The following is a 15,589-nucleotide window of genomic DNA, read 5'->3' as shown; positions in this document are numbered from 1 at the left end:
CAAATTTGCGAGGCTAAAATCATCAACTGGTTCATGGCGTTTTATTTCCAGGAGAACCGATTTACTTCGCGCAATATCAACGGGCCTGAGTTTTTGGTTCAGCAAGGAAACACCGAGTCTGGAAATAAACCGAGATTAAAGAAACAACCCACCACTCCATTGGACATGAGGTGATGCCACTGCAACTTGCGGCCACTGTAACTTTTCCTGTAAAATCCCTCCACTTCAGGGGTATAGTCCTCAAGCTTAAAAAAACCAAATACTTGCATTTCAAGCTCTGTCAACGCTGTCTGCCCACAACCTGTGTTTCAAGGGGTTACTAAATAAAACAAGTGATTGTATGGCAAGTCTTTTGAGATCGTGCTTATGAGTTACACATCCCCCTCTCCCCATCCCCCTCCCCACCCCCCAAAAAAGGATTCCGTTTTGTTTTAGCCACTCAACCCAACCAACCCACTTTCCGTTGTTCAGTCTTTAAAATTTTCATTATTTCAACATCTTGCAATTTCTTTCTTTAGACTCCCGACGATTTCTTAACCTTCTCACGATTTTGAACGAAAATCCATAGGTAGTCTCGTATGTTCCTATTTGGTTGGAGATAGCAGCAGATGTAGTTTTTATTTCATCAAACGTTTAAGATATTGGGAGAATAACTAGAGTAAAGTCGCAAAATTCAGCACTGTGTTTCTTATTCAGCCGCCACAAATAATTTATGTACATGACAAATCTTCTTTCCTTATTACTAATTATGAAGAGCGCATAACCCTAATGAAAAACCAAACAAACGAACAGTCGAACTATCGTCAGCCAAGACATCTAAATTTATCTCCTACGCAAGCGCCGGCCGGGACACCTGTTCGCTGGGTAAAATTTCCGGTGTTTTGAATATTTCTGACGGTATAAGGGATCTTCGTTTTATAGTTTGTCAATCAAAATATATACATCTTCCACATATCTCCCTTTTTCTCTCTCTTATTTTCTTCCTGATAGAAAGTAAAGACGCAAAATTCAGCACTGTGTTTCTTATTCAGCCGCTTCAAATAATTTATGTACATGACAAATCTTCTTCCCTATTTACTAATTACGAAGAGCGCATAACCCTTTTGAAAAAACAAACAAACGGACAGTCGAACTATCGTCAGCCAAGACATTTAAATTTATCCCCAGCTGGGAGGTCTGTTCGCTGGGTAAAACTTCCCGTGTTTTAGTCAATCATAACATATACCTCTTCCACATATCTCCCTTTCCCTCTCTTATTTTCTTCCTGATAGAAGGTAAAGTCTCAAAATTCAGCACTCTGTTTCTTATTCAGCCGCCACAAATAATTTATGTACATGGCAAATCTTCTTCCCTTTTTACTAATTACGAAAAGCGCAGAACCTTGATGAAAAACAAACAAACAGACAGTCGAACTATCGTCAGCTAAGACATTTAAATTTATCCCCAGCCGGGAGGCCTATTCGCTGGGTAAAACGTCCGGTGTTTTAGTCAATCATAATATATCCGTCTTCCACAGATCTCCCTTTCCCTGTCTTATTTTCTTTCTGATAGAAATTATCAAGGGACGAAAAAAATTGGTATACGTGCTTACGTTAGTGTCTTCCCTTAAAAGTCATCCGACAATCAATAATAGATGAGAAAGCGGTTTAGTGCCATTATCTAATTCTGTCATTCCTAGATCATGGATGACAATTTTCCCCATCCCATTGTGATCAATACTCACCTGCCACTTCCAATACACATCTTTCTAGTCAGTCTCGTATTCACCAATTATACACACAGCGAATCATTGTTTTGGGGTAAAGATCTTCTTTGTTCGAGCTTGTTGATCTGCTCTTTCTTGAGAAGAGTGGCTGCAGTACTACTCAGATGCCCAGAAAGGTAAAAAAGAAATAACAATAATAATAATAATACATGTAGTAAAAATAATTATAGCCATGTAGACAAGTTCGACCGACGTTAGTAAACTTTATTAGTTTATTCGTCTTTAACACAGGAAAGTCAAACGAAGTTTCAAAACGGAAATTTAAATATTACCACACAAAGAAAGAAGTTCGAACATTAAACAATTTTCCCAGTTCGTGAACTCATTGCTTTTTATTTCTGGCCAACGATACGAGACTTATTAACGGAAACAAAATGAAAATATTTTATGCCGTATTATGGAAGTTTTGGCAACCAAAACGAATGAAAGGATTGCTCTCTTATGAGAAAATTACATGGTGCATCGTGTCCTTCAATAAAAGCAAGTAGAGACGAGAGTCAAACTATCAAACTCGTCAAGCACAATTTTGGCCCATGCCAGTGCACATTCGTCTTCAGTCGATTTTGACCGTACTTCGCATGTTTAGAAGAGAAACGTGCCTTGTGCGACCAACACGAATCTCGTTTCTGCTTACAAAGTGTAAGTTTGTGTGTAGACAATTCCTCGGTTTAGCGTACAAACCCAGAGCACCCAACCAAAAATAGTTAAAATGTTCTTTCCTTAAAAAATCTCGCATCCTTTTTGCGACCTCCAAGGCGTAAATTTTTACAAGTTGACGCAGCTTGATCCGTTCGTATGCTTTAGCTGAAAATTTTAGGGTATAGAATACTATTCCCCGAATTTACGAGCTGTTGTTGGCTTTTCGAAATGCTAGCGGGTCTTTTCCGCACTTTTACCGACGTATTTGTCTTCCGAACACAAATGGGATTAGTTTTTCAGTGTTGCTAAAGTTTCAGGTGACCCTTCGTTAAAGATAACGCTTGTTTGTCTTCACAATTTAATCCGAATTTCTGACTGAGACGGGTGATGTCTTTCGAACGGACATTCCACCAAAATCAACTCTTGGACGCACCCGTATAACCGACAAAGCCACATTGTTTGAGAAATCTGAAATTATGTGAGATCTAAACAGTCTGCATACACTAGCTCGACAAAATCTACAACCTGGCGCAATTCATTGAAAATATTCTAGTTCCTTCAACTAATAACATTATAGGTTGGGCTGCCTTTCGATCGTTATTTCGAGACCGTATGAATTAACCGTGTTTAAAAATGATTTCCGCGGTGAGCGTGCTCCATAAAAACTAAAATCTTAAACTAAGACTTGTCCTTACGTTTCCGTCTTATGAAACACCATCACCACATTCAATTGAGACTGAAATCATCTTATATTAACACAGGGGATCTTAAATGAAGACTATTAGAGTCTAAGTATATATATGATAAGAGGTCGTCTTAAATATTGTCTTAAATCATGTTCATTTGAGAGGCGCTTATCTTAATCAACATTGAGGCATCTTACTTTAAGAAATAGCAATTTTAATTACATTAATCTGAGTCGATGGGGCCCTCATTTGAAGAAGTTGTTTTGGTCTTGTGTAAATTTTAAGAGGCCTAAGCTGGCTATAAGATACTGCCATCCTGCATAAGATGCAATACGCTTTATGCTTGCATGAATTAGGTATGCTTAATAGTTGATGGGTGTTTCTCCAAAACTGCCATTACAACTACCTCTTCTATTCAGAAAATCGCTAGCTTAATGCATTCCTTTGGAAAAAACAAAATGATCCTAAAATGAAAACAGCTCCCTCAAAAATTCTCTACTCTCATCAGGCCGATTCTGACAATTCTGTAAAACCATTTTAGATCTCATTAAAAAAAAAATATTGCCAATTTGCTTGATGAATCGCCTTGGAAGAAATCGAAAAGCTCCAACACAAAAGGGATCCAAATTTATTTCGGGAGGTCTTTCCTGATCTTCCCTGATTCAGATTCATTTAAAAAAATGCAGAGCTTTGATCCATCGCAAACTTCAGGTAGCGGAGAGTGGGGAATTTACAAGAATTTCGAGACAACAACTTCAATATTCAAATGAGAAGACATCTGGACAACAATACGGTCTAAAGCCTTTGCTAAACGTTGTAACTTACACAAGTTCAACAGCATGAACTAGACAGAAGAATGAAAATGGACATGAAGAAATTACTGTCGCCGGCTTTCTAAACCGAGTGTTTTTTGAAAACCAAAGATGAGTCCAAAACTTCTGCTGCGTCACTGATCAGAGGAATGAGTGTTGTGACAATTCAGACAATCTGCAATGCAAGGTTCATAATTTACGGCACTTTTACACCAACAAAACACTTTTTAAACTGATGCCGCGGCCCAGTCATTGTTTTCCTGTGAATTTACGGTAAGCTGATTTGTACTAGTTCTGTCATTTTAGATTTGGTGTAATAAGTACTATCGATTGAAATTTGTTGTGCTTTCATAGCTCAATATATCAGGTTCAATAAGATTGAGTTAAGATAAAAATATAACTTACCACGGCACATTGGATCTAAGAAAAAACCATCTCACTCTAAGACGACATCGTTGTATAAATAAGATGAAAGTTATCTTATCATAATATGATTCGTCTTCAAATGAGATTTACACGCTGTCTTACCGCAGCACCAGAATTAAGTTAAAAAATCGACTTATAATAAGCCTCTAGTTTTTACGGAGTGTTCCTTGTTTTCTAGTTTATTAACAAATTTAGTGCAAATTGATTGCTTGCATGACGTTTTTTTTTCCTCACTCAGACTAATAATAAGAGGCTACGAAATAATGGCCTCGCTGTTAGTAGTCTGTGCCTTTAGTTTATAGACTTGCCTCTTACTGCTTTAGGGACGGTAAACAATAAACCATGCCAGTGACATAGATCGTCGCATTTAACTAGATCTTTCCTTTTTTTTTTTGTTTTGTTTTTTGTTTTGGCAATTCTTTAATATTATTAATAAACCTAGTGGTGAAGTGATAAATTTCGTCGACAACCAGGCTCAAAGAGTTTTCCATAGCTGAAATGATGAATATAGCATTTATCTTTATCGGTTTCGTGTTGGTGCTTTTAAAGTTTAATCCATTTCATTCATTTATTTATTTATTTAGTTTTATTTATTTATTTATTTTTTAAAGTATGGCAGGTTGTTACTTCTCCATTTATGATTTCCTATTCCTCTGTTATCTTTGGGGAGCTTGGCTACACTACAACATTGATGCCCAGCAAGGTGAGAAAACGAGTTTTAATTTATTGATTATGCCAAACCAAAAGGCGTCATTGGCTGTTTTTATGTTAGAGGCGTTGACATCGTCTAAGACGTTAGACCTACATACACTCGTTTCTCGAACGTTCCGTTAACTTACCTGGCCGTAAAACTATCAGTGCAGACACAATATTCTTAGAATCGTTACTGATTATGGAAGCTAAGTGTTATTTTCTACATCTTTCGATGCAATTTATTGGGAAAAATCCCGCTAAGCTATCACTCTTTGGACATGCAAAAAGTCAAATGGATTTTCAAGCGAGAATTTTAGTTTAGGTAAAATGCAAAATTCGAGTAAATTCGAGATTTCGTCTGTGACCAAGTCTGAATGTTTTATTCTGGCACTTAAACTTTCGATCCCCAAAGTCACCCTTTTATTTAGATTAAATCTTTTAAATCGTGACGCTTTTTTTCTGTCTTACATACTGCTGGTTCAGCAACCGATGAGGGTAAAAGCGAATGAGTTTGCGGAATGGCATGTGGCATGAAGTGCGGAATGCCATAATTATGCGAAATTCGAGATATGCGGAATGACCTAAATAACTAAATTAACTGAAGAGCGCGTTCTGTTTCGCGCCAATTCTGTAAGAGCTGCGGTTTTTTCGATGTTGCGTACCATAGCCGAATATTAAACAACTAAACAACAGATCAAGTATTAGAAAATAAAGGCCTGGGATAGAAAATGTCTTATCTCTTTGTTAGAAAAAAAGTGAGAGTGAAGAAATCAATTAATACTTTTTATAGTTTTCGCATTCAAGAAACTATGAGTAAATCCGTAGAAAATTAGATTCCATGTTCACTTTTCTCCTTGCGACTTCGGTTGACAAAGATATTACTATGACCATGAATGTATGAAACATATGTCTGAACTGAGGGTGAAAGATTACATAAAAGAAAGACCCTCGCAGTTAACTGAGCAGCTGCAAAGAGAAAGCCTGAAAAGCCTCAACGATACCTGTAGGAAGTGTAATGGCTTTTAATAGCTACGTGCATTGTAATAAATATGAATTCGAGCTGTCGTAAAATATAACGACAGATTTTAGTGTTTCGTAATTAAAGTTGTGCTCATCATTTGTTTGGACCCTGACCCTAATCACTGACGCGAACATCACACCACATAACGAAAAAGGCCAATCACAAAGCCTATAAGTTAGAAATCCCTTCGATCTTTCTCTTTTTCTCTCTTTGTCAGAATTTTTAATTCATCTTTGATTTTTTATGACGATGTTTATGACTAAGAAGTTTATTTTTTTTCCGTAGGGAGCTGTCGAACTATCAAACTTCTGCCACCAAAGCATGGCTATTACCTGGAAGGTCACGTAATTTTGAATCTTACCATTGAAAACAATTTCATCAGATCTTGTGAACATCGTTGCGTTCTGGAGAGCAAATGCGTTTCAGTCAACATTGGACCACCAATTGACAACAAAATGATTTGTGAGTTGAGTAATTCGGATCACTTCCAGCATCCGGAAGACGTAATAGAAAGGCCTGGCTGGACATATGGAGCCACTGAGGTATGAATTGTAGATCTGAAAAAATTAATAAGCGTTTAAAAATAACGTGCTTTTTTATCATCAAAATGTGAACTTAAGAAAAGTGTGATAATTAAAACTGAACTATGGATTATATTTTTGTCATTTTGATTGGATAATTGCAGCAACTCATAATCCCACTCCAAGGACAAAACCTTCCCGGGACCAAACATGGTCAACAAACGGGTTAGATAAAAAGTGAACTTTGCTCCAAAGCAAGGCGAATCAACTTGCAGGAAAAATCACTGATTTAGCGGACTTTTAAAGTAGGAAATAAGTGCCGATACTAAGGGCGTTTTCCATTTTTCAGAACTGTCTTACCAGTTCAATTGTTTTGTAAACGCAACGCTCCAATTTGAACGACAGTTTATATGCCACACTTTTCAATTGGCTCAAAATGACACACTTCTCTCAGAATGTGACATTTTGAATAATTCAAGAAATCATCCCTTCAAACAATGATAGATTCCATTTATGGATCGTATGAACCAGTCTGGTTGGCCAATTCTGACAAATGGAATGGACCGTAGTACTGACATTCAAATCAGAATGAATACTTAATTGTTGAGCGGTGAATTGTTTAAAAAACGGCCAAGGGCTTGCTACAGCGCCGTGTTGAGATATAGGGCTTTAGCTTATACTCCTCACCTCCAGTTTAAGATTTTTTCAAGTTGTCATATTAAAAAGCTTTTTCTTTACTAAAATACCATAAGATCCAAAATACTACACAAAATAAGCATATAAAATTGCAGGGACATCGTACTGCTTTTGTTGTATCGAAATTATATATTGAAATTATTCAGCTTTGCCTCGAGCAGCTGAAGCATATCGCAAGTTTGGGGGCCTTTCTTGGTTAGTCATGTGATTGACACTTATAGTAGGTTAAAACAAAATAATTATTTTAGGCGGACTTGCTGTAATCAAGTATTTATAACCAGCTGAGTACAATGTGCCTCGTTTGTCAGTTTAAATTTTATATAGTGACCTAGCTTAAGAAAATAGAAGCGGTGAGTACAATTTTTTTTTTTTTTTTCATCAGAATCTTTGCTCGATCGTCAAACCTTGCATCAACAACGCCAAATGCCTGTCTGGCTACACTGACAAAAAGTACCTCTGTGTATGTACATCTGGATTTACTGGAGAAAATTGTGAAATAGGTAAATACTATAAGTTTATTCAGTTCATTTACTGAGCTATAATTTGCCTTTCCATTTATAATTAGCCTGTTTAATTTCATCCTTGCCTTATCAGTGTACTCATGCAATATAATTCTCCAATTCTCTAGATATCGATGAATGCAACAGCGGCATCCACGACTGCAACGGAAATGCAACCTGTATGAACACTGCTGGACACTTTAACTGTACTTGTAACGCGGGTTATAGTGGGGATGGTCACGTATGTTCAGGTATAATTTGTTACAGTCTTGTTTTCCAAGATGTACGTTTGTATTTAGGTCATTTTCCCGTTGGCTTCATAAGCCAGTTCAGTTTCATTCTTGCCTGATCATTTTACGTCTCCTTTATTATGCTCGAATAATCTAGATATCGACGAATGCAGCAACGGCATTCACGACTGCAACAAAAACGCAACCTGTATTAACACTGCTGGACACTTTAACTGTACTTGTAACGCGGGTTACAGTGGGGATGGTCACGTATGTTCAGGTATAATTTTTTGTCTTGTTTTCCAAGATGTACGTTTGTGTTTAGGTCATTTTCCCGTTCGCTTCATAAGCCAGTTCAGTTTCATTCTTGCCTGATCATTTTACGTCTCCTTCATTATGCTCGAATCCATCCTAGTAAAAGAGAAACCAAACGGCAAACTTCGTATATGCATTGATCCAATTCAAACCATTATCAAGGCGATCAGAAGACCCAAGTACACAATGCCGACGATTGAAGAAAAGCTTCCAAAACTGACGAAGGCCAAAGTATTCACCATTCTTGACGTATGTGAAGCTTTTCAAACCATCGTCATGGATGAAGAGTAATATCTATTTACTACGTGCACGCATGTACCCAGATAATGTTCATTTATTGCTTGCTTTATCAACATGGTACCGAACAAGAAACACATGTTTGTTCTTTATCGAAGACGAATCGCTTTAAAACAACATTCTGGATTTCGGACAAGTAAGACTTCTATAAAAGAATTAAACCGATTACTAAACCAGAATTCAAGATCCAAGACAGACTCCTATCCACACATTGTACGCTAAAACGCGACTGTATGTTCCCATACATGCAATGAAAACGCGTCCCCAGAAAAAAAATGATGATGATGATCCGGGGGTATAACATCTCACTGGGATATATGGTTCATGGGAATTTCCACATTAATGACAAATATACTAACGTTTGCTTTCCGAAAATTTCTTAGACATAGACGAGTGTTCTACCAATTCACACGGTTGCGATGTCAATGCATCGTGTAGTAATGTGCATGGATCATACACTTGTACATGCGAAGCTGGATATTCGGGCGATGGGAAAACTTGTACTGGTAAGCTACTTGAGTTGTCAATTTGTTTCGTTAAAAGAGATACTGTATGCAATTTCCCAGGGGAAATTTTTCAATGAGACCCACTAATTGCGTTAGCTGGAAACCCAGTGATATTAAAAAAGAAATCACTTAATTGATGCCATGAGTTTGGCATGCCCATGTGAGGCAGTATAAAGTTCAGTTTTTCATGTATTTTACTTTAAATGGTAAGGGCAACTGGAGAATGGCTAGCAAGAAGGAAGGGCATAATGTTTTCAAATTTCGACATGCAGAAACGTCAAACACTTACAATCAAAAATACTACAGTAATTTTTGCCATTAATTACTTTTCATTCGTATGAGGGGGTCAAGGTACCTTTATAAAGTCCGTCACGACTCTCGATTGTGTCTACTTATGAGGCTGAACTACAACTCATAAAAAGTTTTAGACGCTAAAATCTCATTTCCCGAATTTCCCAGCCTCCGTTGGTGCTTAGAAAATACTTGCTGGCCTTGTTCCTGGTATCCTTTCTTCAAGTGACACACTTGCCGATTCGAAAACAAAAGGAAATTGTCTTTTAGTAATACGAAAGTTTGTAAAGGTGACATTTCGCCAAAAGAAACGAACTGTTGGGTGCTCCCTGACCCTGATTGGAGCACATAAAGTACAAACAGGAAAAAAAACTTCAAAGTAAACATTCCCTATAAATAGTTTTATAAACGAAAAATTGCTTTTCGTGTCTTCAAAGATAACCGCGGTTGTAAATTTCAAACAATCGACATCGACATACCGGGTGCTTTCCACATTTCTATCGATAGCAAAGTGGACTTGTCTCGTTTTTTACAGTGAAAAGCAAATTTCGATTCCTTCGCTGGGCCATTTTACTGTAAATTATTGAACGAGTTTGACTATTTCACTGCTTCGAAAATTCTTCCACTTTGCTAAATTAAAAGTCACTTTGATGCAAGTCGCATAGCTAAACCCTGTCGGCACAAAAATGCAAGGGGATACAAAAGGATGTTAATGTAAGTTTATTCTGAAACAAGAAGACTACCTTTTTTTATGTTTCGGTCCTTAAAACAGCCATCGACAGTTAGAGAATAAGTTAATTAGGTCTCTTGACAGCGAAGGTCAGTGTTTTTACCAAAAAAGCATTTATCTATCCATTCAAATGTGGTACAAAGAAAACCTATTTACAGTTTAACCATCGTTAGCTTGTGGTTATATAACAGTCATATGCAGCTAAATGTATTGCGGTATTGTTTTTTCACAGATATCGACGAGTGTGTCAGCGGTGTCCACGACTGCCACGGGTTTGCTTTATGTACAAACACTCTGGGATCCTTCTATTGCTTATGTAACCAGTCCCACGTAGGAAATGGAACACACTGCTGGCAAACGTCAGGTAAATACGTCACATTGATCTCGCTACATTTCAATTAGACACTTTGAAGGCGTTTAACTTATGGAAGAGCATTTTCATGTTGTGTTAGTCTTTCAAATCACCGGAGTGTTTATACGGACGTGTAGCAAAAGACATAAAAATTAACTTCTATGCAAATGAAATTAATGGTCTAAGCATAGTCGGTACCTCATTTGTCTCTTGAAGCTCGATATCCTCATAGTAGCATCAGAAATATGTCCGTAAACCGGCCAAATTCAAAGGATCTCATCTCGGAAGTGCAAAAATACAAGCAGGATACTCTTTTCAAGATGGCTGCCTTCTCTCGCTCTTTGTCAGATTTTGTTACATCAAATTTACACGTGACCTCACTGATGTTTCTTAAAATTTTAAGACGCTTTATTCCTAACAAGAGTAAATATACCATCACATTTATGTCATTGCACGTATGCCATTGATCGACACTCAACCCCGAGCATTATGCAGGATAGCTCCTACGAGTCTCCTGTAGCTCAGTAGTATAGTTATCGGAAGGTCTTAGGTTCGACTTTTGTTAGGAGCACTCGGATTTGTTTTTTCCTAGTATGCCTGTGTCACTGACTGTGGAATAATACATGATTTTCAAGAGTAACATATAAATTAGATTATCTATAACCTTAGATTTTTCCGAGTAATAAAGAGCGAAAAAGTCTTAAAAATGAAAAACAAATTTAGAAAAAAAAAAACTAAGAATGAAGACTACGAACACAAGTTTAACTCCTTACATTTACATTGGCGTAATCTTGATCAGTATGCCAAACCAGTGGATCATAGATACTTAGACTCCGTACGAATCGATAATCAATTATCTTACAGTCATCAATTGATATGGACGGATCGATTGATCTCCTATCATCTATTTTTTTTTATCGACTTTTTACCCCGGAATCCAACTATTAGCCGCGTCTAAATCCGTCACGGATTTAGACGCGGTTTTTGCTTGCAATTTTTAAATTGCAAGCAAAAATTTTAAAAAATCCCTTTAATATATTTGATTGATGGGAGCTAGCCCGATAGGCTAGCCCACACACCTTTAATCTTTAAATAAGCGAGGCGTTTAATCCAAATTTAACAAAAGGTAGGATGCGCTTATTCGAGGAGGGGATGAAACAAAAGAAGCAAATGGCGTCTGCTCTCGCGCGCTACCGAAATCGTTGCGAGATGGACTTTTATTATCAACATTGCCGGATAACATTTGGCGAAAACAACAACACACGTTAACCCTTGCATTGATAATATACAGAGGTGTTCATTAATAGTTTTAATAGCAGGACACTTCGTACATGTAATACAAATAAGCAGGCATGGAAATTGTAAGACATGACTTGGAATAAAAGAAACTTGTTTCTTGCGTTGTACTGATGGAGCCGAGAGCAATACAACTTTGATTCTGAATTTACCGTAGACTGCATAAAATGGTGCGTGATAAACGCAACAAACGCTATACTCCATCTTTGTTGTATCAGCACTCAGTATTAGTACAGTATTATGAAAACAATTGCAGCCAAAGGCTGGATTGCGGTTATCTTTACAAGAATATAAAACTGTAAAAGAGGTTAGCTAAATTAATTATTAAAGTAAAGTACATCGCACTAAACTGTAAAATACTAGAAGCCCACTGATATTCACCAAGATTGAACGCTTAATGAAATTAGAATCCAGGCAGCCACCAGAAAGAAGCATTGTCCCCTAAAAGCTGCAGCTACGAACTAAAATTGATAACAGACAAGAGATTGTCTTTCGATAGCGTCCTCGCTACTTTCAGATTAGTATAGTATTTCAATTCCTCTTGTTTTTATTATTATTGTTATTATTATTATTATTATTATTATTATTATTATTATTATTATTATTATTATTATTATTATTATTTTCGACAAATTGTTCTAGTCGCAGGCTTTTGTTTTTCCCTAGATCGAGATTGCTCATCGCTTTTAAATCAGGCCATACTCAGAACGGAGTGTACTCTGTGAACCCAGACGGTAAAGGATACTTCAATGTCTATTGTGACATGCGCACTGACGGCGGAGGATGGACTGTGTTTCAAAGAAGACAAGACGGATCGGTGGATTTCTATCGGGGATGGAACGACTACAAAACAGGCTTTGGTCAGCTGACGGCTGAGTTCTGGTTAGGAAATGACAAGATCCACAGGCTGACGGCCTCTAGACCCAGCTCTTTGCGAGTGGAGCTGGAGGACTGGAACGGAGTTAGAGTGTATGCCAAATATGGCAGGTTCAGCATTGGTGATGAGCAGGCGCTCTATCGACTTGATGTGGGTCCGTATTCAGGGACCGCAGGAGATGCTTTAACATATCACAATAACATGGCGTTTACAACAAAAGATAGAGACGGTGGAAACTGTGCTGTGTCATACACTGGTGCCTGGTGGTACAAAAGTTGCCACCAATCTAATTTGAACGGAAAATACAAGCCAAGAACAACTGACTATAAGGGCCCCGCATGGAATATGTTCAGACGAGCTCTTTCTCTTAAATTCACCGAGATGAAACTGAGGCCGTTATCGTAAAAACAAAGCAAGTTTTTATGTAATATACCAGAAACGAAGAAGAGTAATTCATTGATTTATTGTAGCAGATAGTATACTGTAAACGAAACTAAGTTTCCTGTGCAAAGGCAGCCCTAAGGTATCTCAGGCAGTGCTGTAAATGGGGATACCGGCCTGAAACGTGTTTCGTGTTTCCTTTGTGATAATCTGCTTGCATAGGGGGCCTGTCTGGTGTTCAGACCGGCAGTAGAGATACTTCGACCCAAACGGCGAGAAGTGGGTTAAGAAAACGAGAACAAAACAAACGTTCACCAAATTTCCTTCATGGTAATCATTTTCAGTGTTTTCTTTTCATGAATAATTATTGAATCAAATCCTAATCTTGCATGTCATCGAAGTTTAATATCATTTTTAGATATAAATGTAGCATGTCCTCCTAGCATCCTGTCATTGGCTCCCAACAACTTGGCACACTTATCGTAAGTAGCCTGCTTGCCAGGCTAAAGGTGGGTCATTGTTTTGCCTCTTATTCTTCACCCGTATCAAAGGCCAGTAAGTTGCTGAGCTTCATTCAGTGCTGTTTATAGCGTTTAATATGCACATTGACGTAGAGTCTCAAAACATCTTTTGGCAAAGTGTTCATCATTAACTTCAGGCTATGTCTACACTATACCGGATAGCTGTTGTGCCGGCACCAAAAACATAGCGGATAGGGCTTTCGTTCACACACAAAACGCCGATTTCGGTTCAATTTTTGTGCCGAGGTGATGCTGCGCTGCTTCAGTCTTGAAAACGAATCGTCACATATCGGATAGGTTTTCGTGACACTTTCTTGAGTAGTATGAACTGAGAATCGAACCGAAACATAAGTCAACAACGAGGAACGAGGATCGTCTAGTGAAAAGATGGCGGCGGTTTTGGGCCACTTCTGTTCACAACAGGCCGGAGTATTTTACACAACGGCATAAAATGTTATCCAGCATAGTGTAGACATACTGTAGCCTAAATCTGTTTTACTAGTTGACTTCAGTCTTTTAACGGATCTGTATATACAACAATCGGAAAATTTTGGAGGCAGAATTGCTCATCTGGAAGGCATTTCACCGGGCCTCTGTTGCGATAAGGGATATCAGCGATTACCGTGGGTTCAATCTCGTTTATCGTAGAATTAACAGTTCTATTCCAACAATTCTCGCTTAGCAATTCACTAAAACTAAGTTAATTGAGAGATTTAAGAATATGTCTACGGCATGGCGTTAGCATGAAAGGACAGTATTGTTTTGCACTATTTTCATCTATGAACTAAATTATTTCAAGAAAATATGAACGTGAATCTTACGTTTTGCCGTAAACTGGATTCTAAATCTTTCTAATCACACCAACTGAAAACCCCTAAATAACAATTTGTCTGGGGTTTAAATGGATTTTCTGAACGGCAGTTTTAATGTGCATATACAAAAGAGCACAAATGCTGAAAAAGAAATTAACGGGTGAACCACAATTGATCACAAATGCGGCAAACCCTAGAATTTATGAATATCAGAACGTCCAATACATGTAGTTGCACTACCCCCACCCCCTTTCCATGCAAATCTGCTCTATCAGAATACGCACTCTTAAATGTTAGTCGACTTAGGCTTGGCTCTTTTAATTATAAGCTGGTAAGTTAGTGTTTTAAGTGTCTTTGTTGCTAAGACCAAGTTGTACTCAAAATCAGTTTCTTCAATAACTAACTCTATTTATGAAAACTAAAACCGCTAAAACATTTCTTTGAAAAAATAGTCTGCGCCTCTATTCGAATTTTTTATTTCCTCAGATAATAAATTTCAAATACATTTTTTGTATTTTATAAGCAGTTGTAGAAGTTCGCAAATGTTATAAACTGATTATAAACTGTATCCTTTTTGTCTTGATCATCAAATAAACGATTTGTTGCTGCTGTTACTGTTGTTGCTTCTCCTTTCGAAGATCGTTGAATAGTTGTCAAATTCTAGTTTTCACCAGAGATGCAAGCACCAGCGAAAAGATATGATCTTTGACAGCCAGCCAGGCAGCAAACGAAATCCGGAAAACATAATGCCCGTGATTGCAAAACTGTAACAAAATAATGAATATGTACGTTCTTCACTAACAAGGAGTACTGGAGTACAATTTGAAAAAAAGTTAAGACATTGTGCAGACTAACGTTTTCAATAATCCATACTACACAGGCAACACGTACAACAATACTATAACAGGCAGCCGTACGATTGTAAAGCCATCTAGGCTGCCTTGAAAAGTGGATTACCCAGTGTCCCCTGCAGGGACGGCGGAGGGAAAAACGAATGGGAAGGAATCCCATAAGCCACCGGCACCGCGTTAGATGCTGTGTCTTGCGCACTTGAAATTGGCTGGTTTCTATGCACGGGAGATCGGGGAAGGTCAGCCAAGTTGTAGCTTGAAGTTCCGAGATTTGCGGAAATGGCGTTACCTTCCATCGTGACAGCAATGTCACGCACACCTTGAATCGCGTTGCGTCAGATTTTATAGGGAACTGCAAAAAGCAGGTGACA

At 37.9% G+C, this 15,589-nt stretch overlaps 1 pseudogene across 1 annotated transcript; it reads left to right on the top strand.

The window, feature by feature from the left end:
* Positions 1-1,528: 1,528 nt before the first annotated feature.
* Positions 1,529-14,965, top strand: LOC146480241 (uncharacterized; annotated as a pseudogene). Its single transcript, XR_014864766.1, has 9 exons — positions 1,529-1,881; positions 4,940-5,031; positions 6,328-6,584; positions 7,642-7,759; positions 7,888-8,010; positions 8,147-8,269; positions 8,985-9,107; positions 10,361-10,492; positions 12,449-14,965. The product of XR_014864766.1 is annotated as an uncharacterized LOC146480241 (transcript).
* The last annotated feature ends 624 nt before the right edge of the window (positions 14,966-15,589 follow it).

This window comes from Pavona decussata, unplaced genomic scaffold (genome assembly GCF_977016875.1).
Source record: "Pavona decussata unplaced genomic scaffold, jaPavDecu1.1 SCAFFOLD_54, whole genome shotgun sequence".
Lineage (NCBI taxonomy): Eukaryota > Metazoa > Cnidaria > Anthozoa > Scleractinia > Agariciidae > Pavona > Pavona decussata.
The sequence above is the reverse complement of the archived record's forward strand: the minus strand, read 5'-3'. Positions and strand labels throughout refer to the sequence as shown.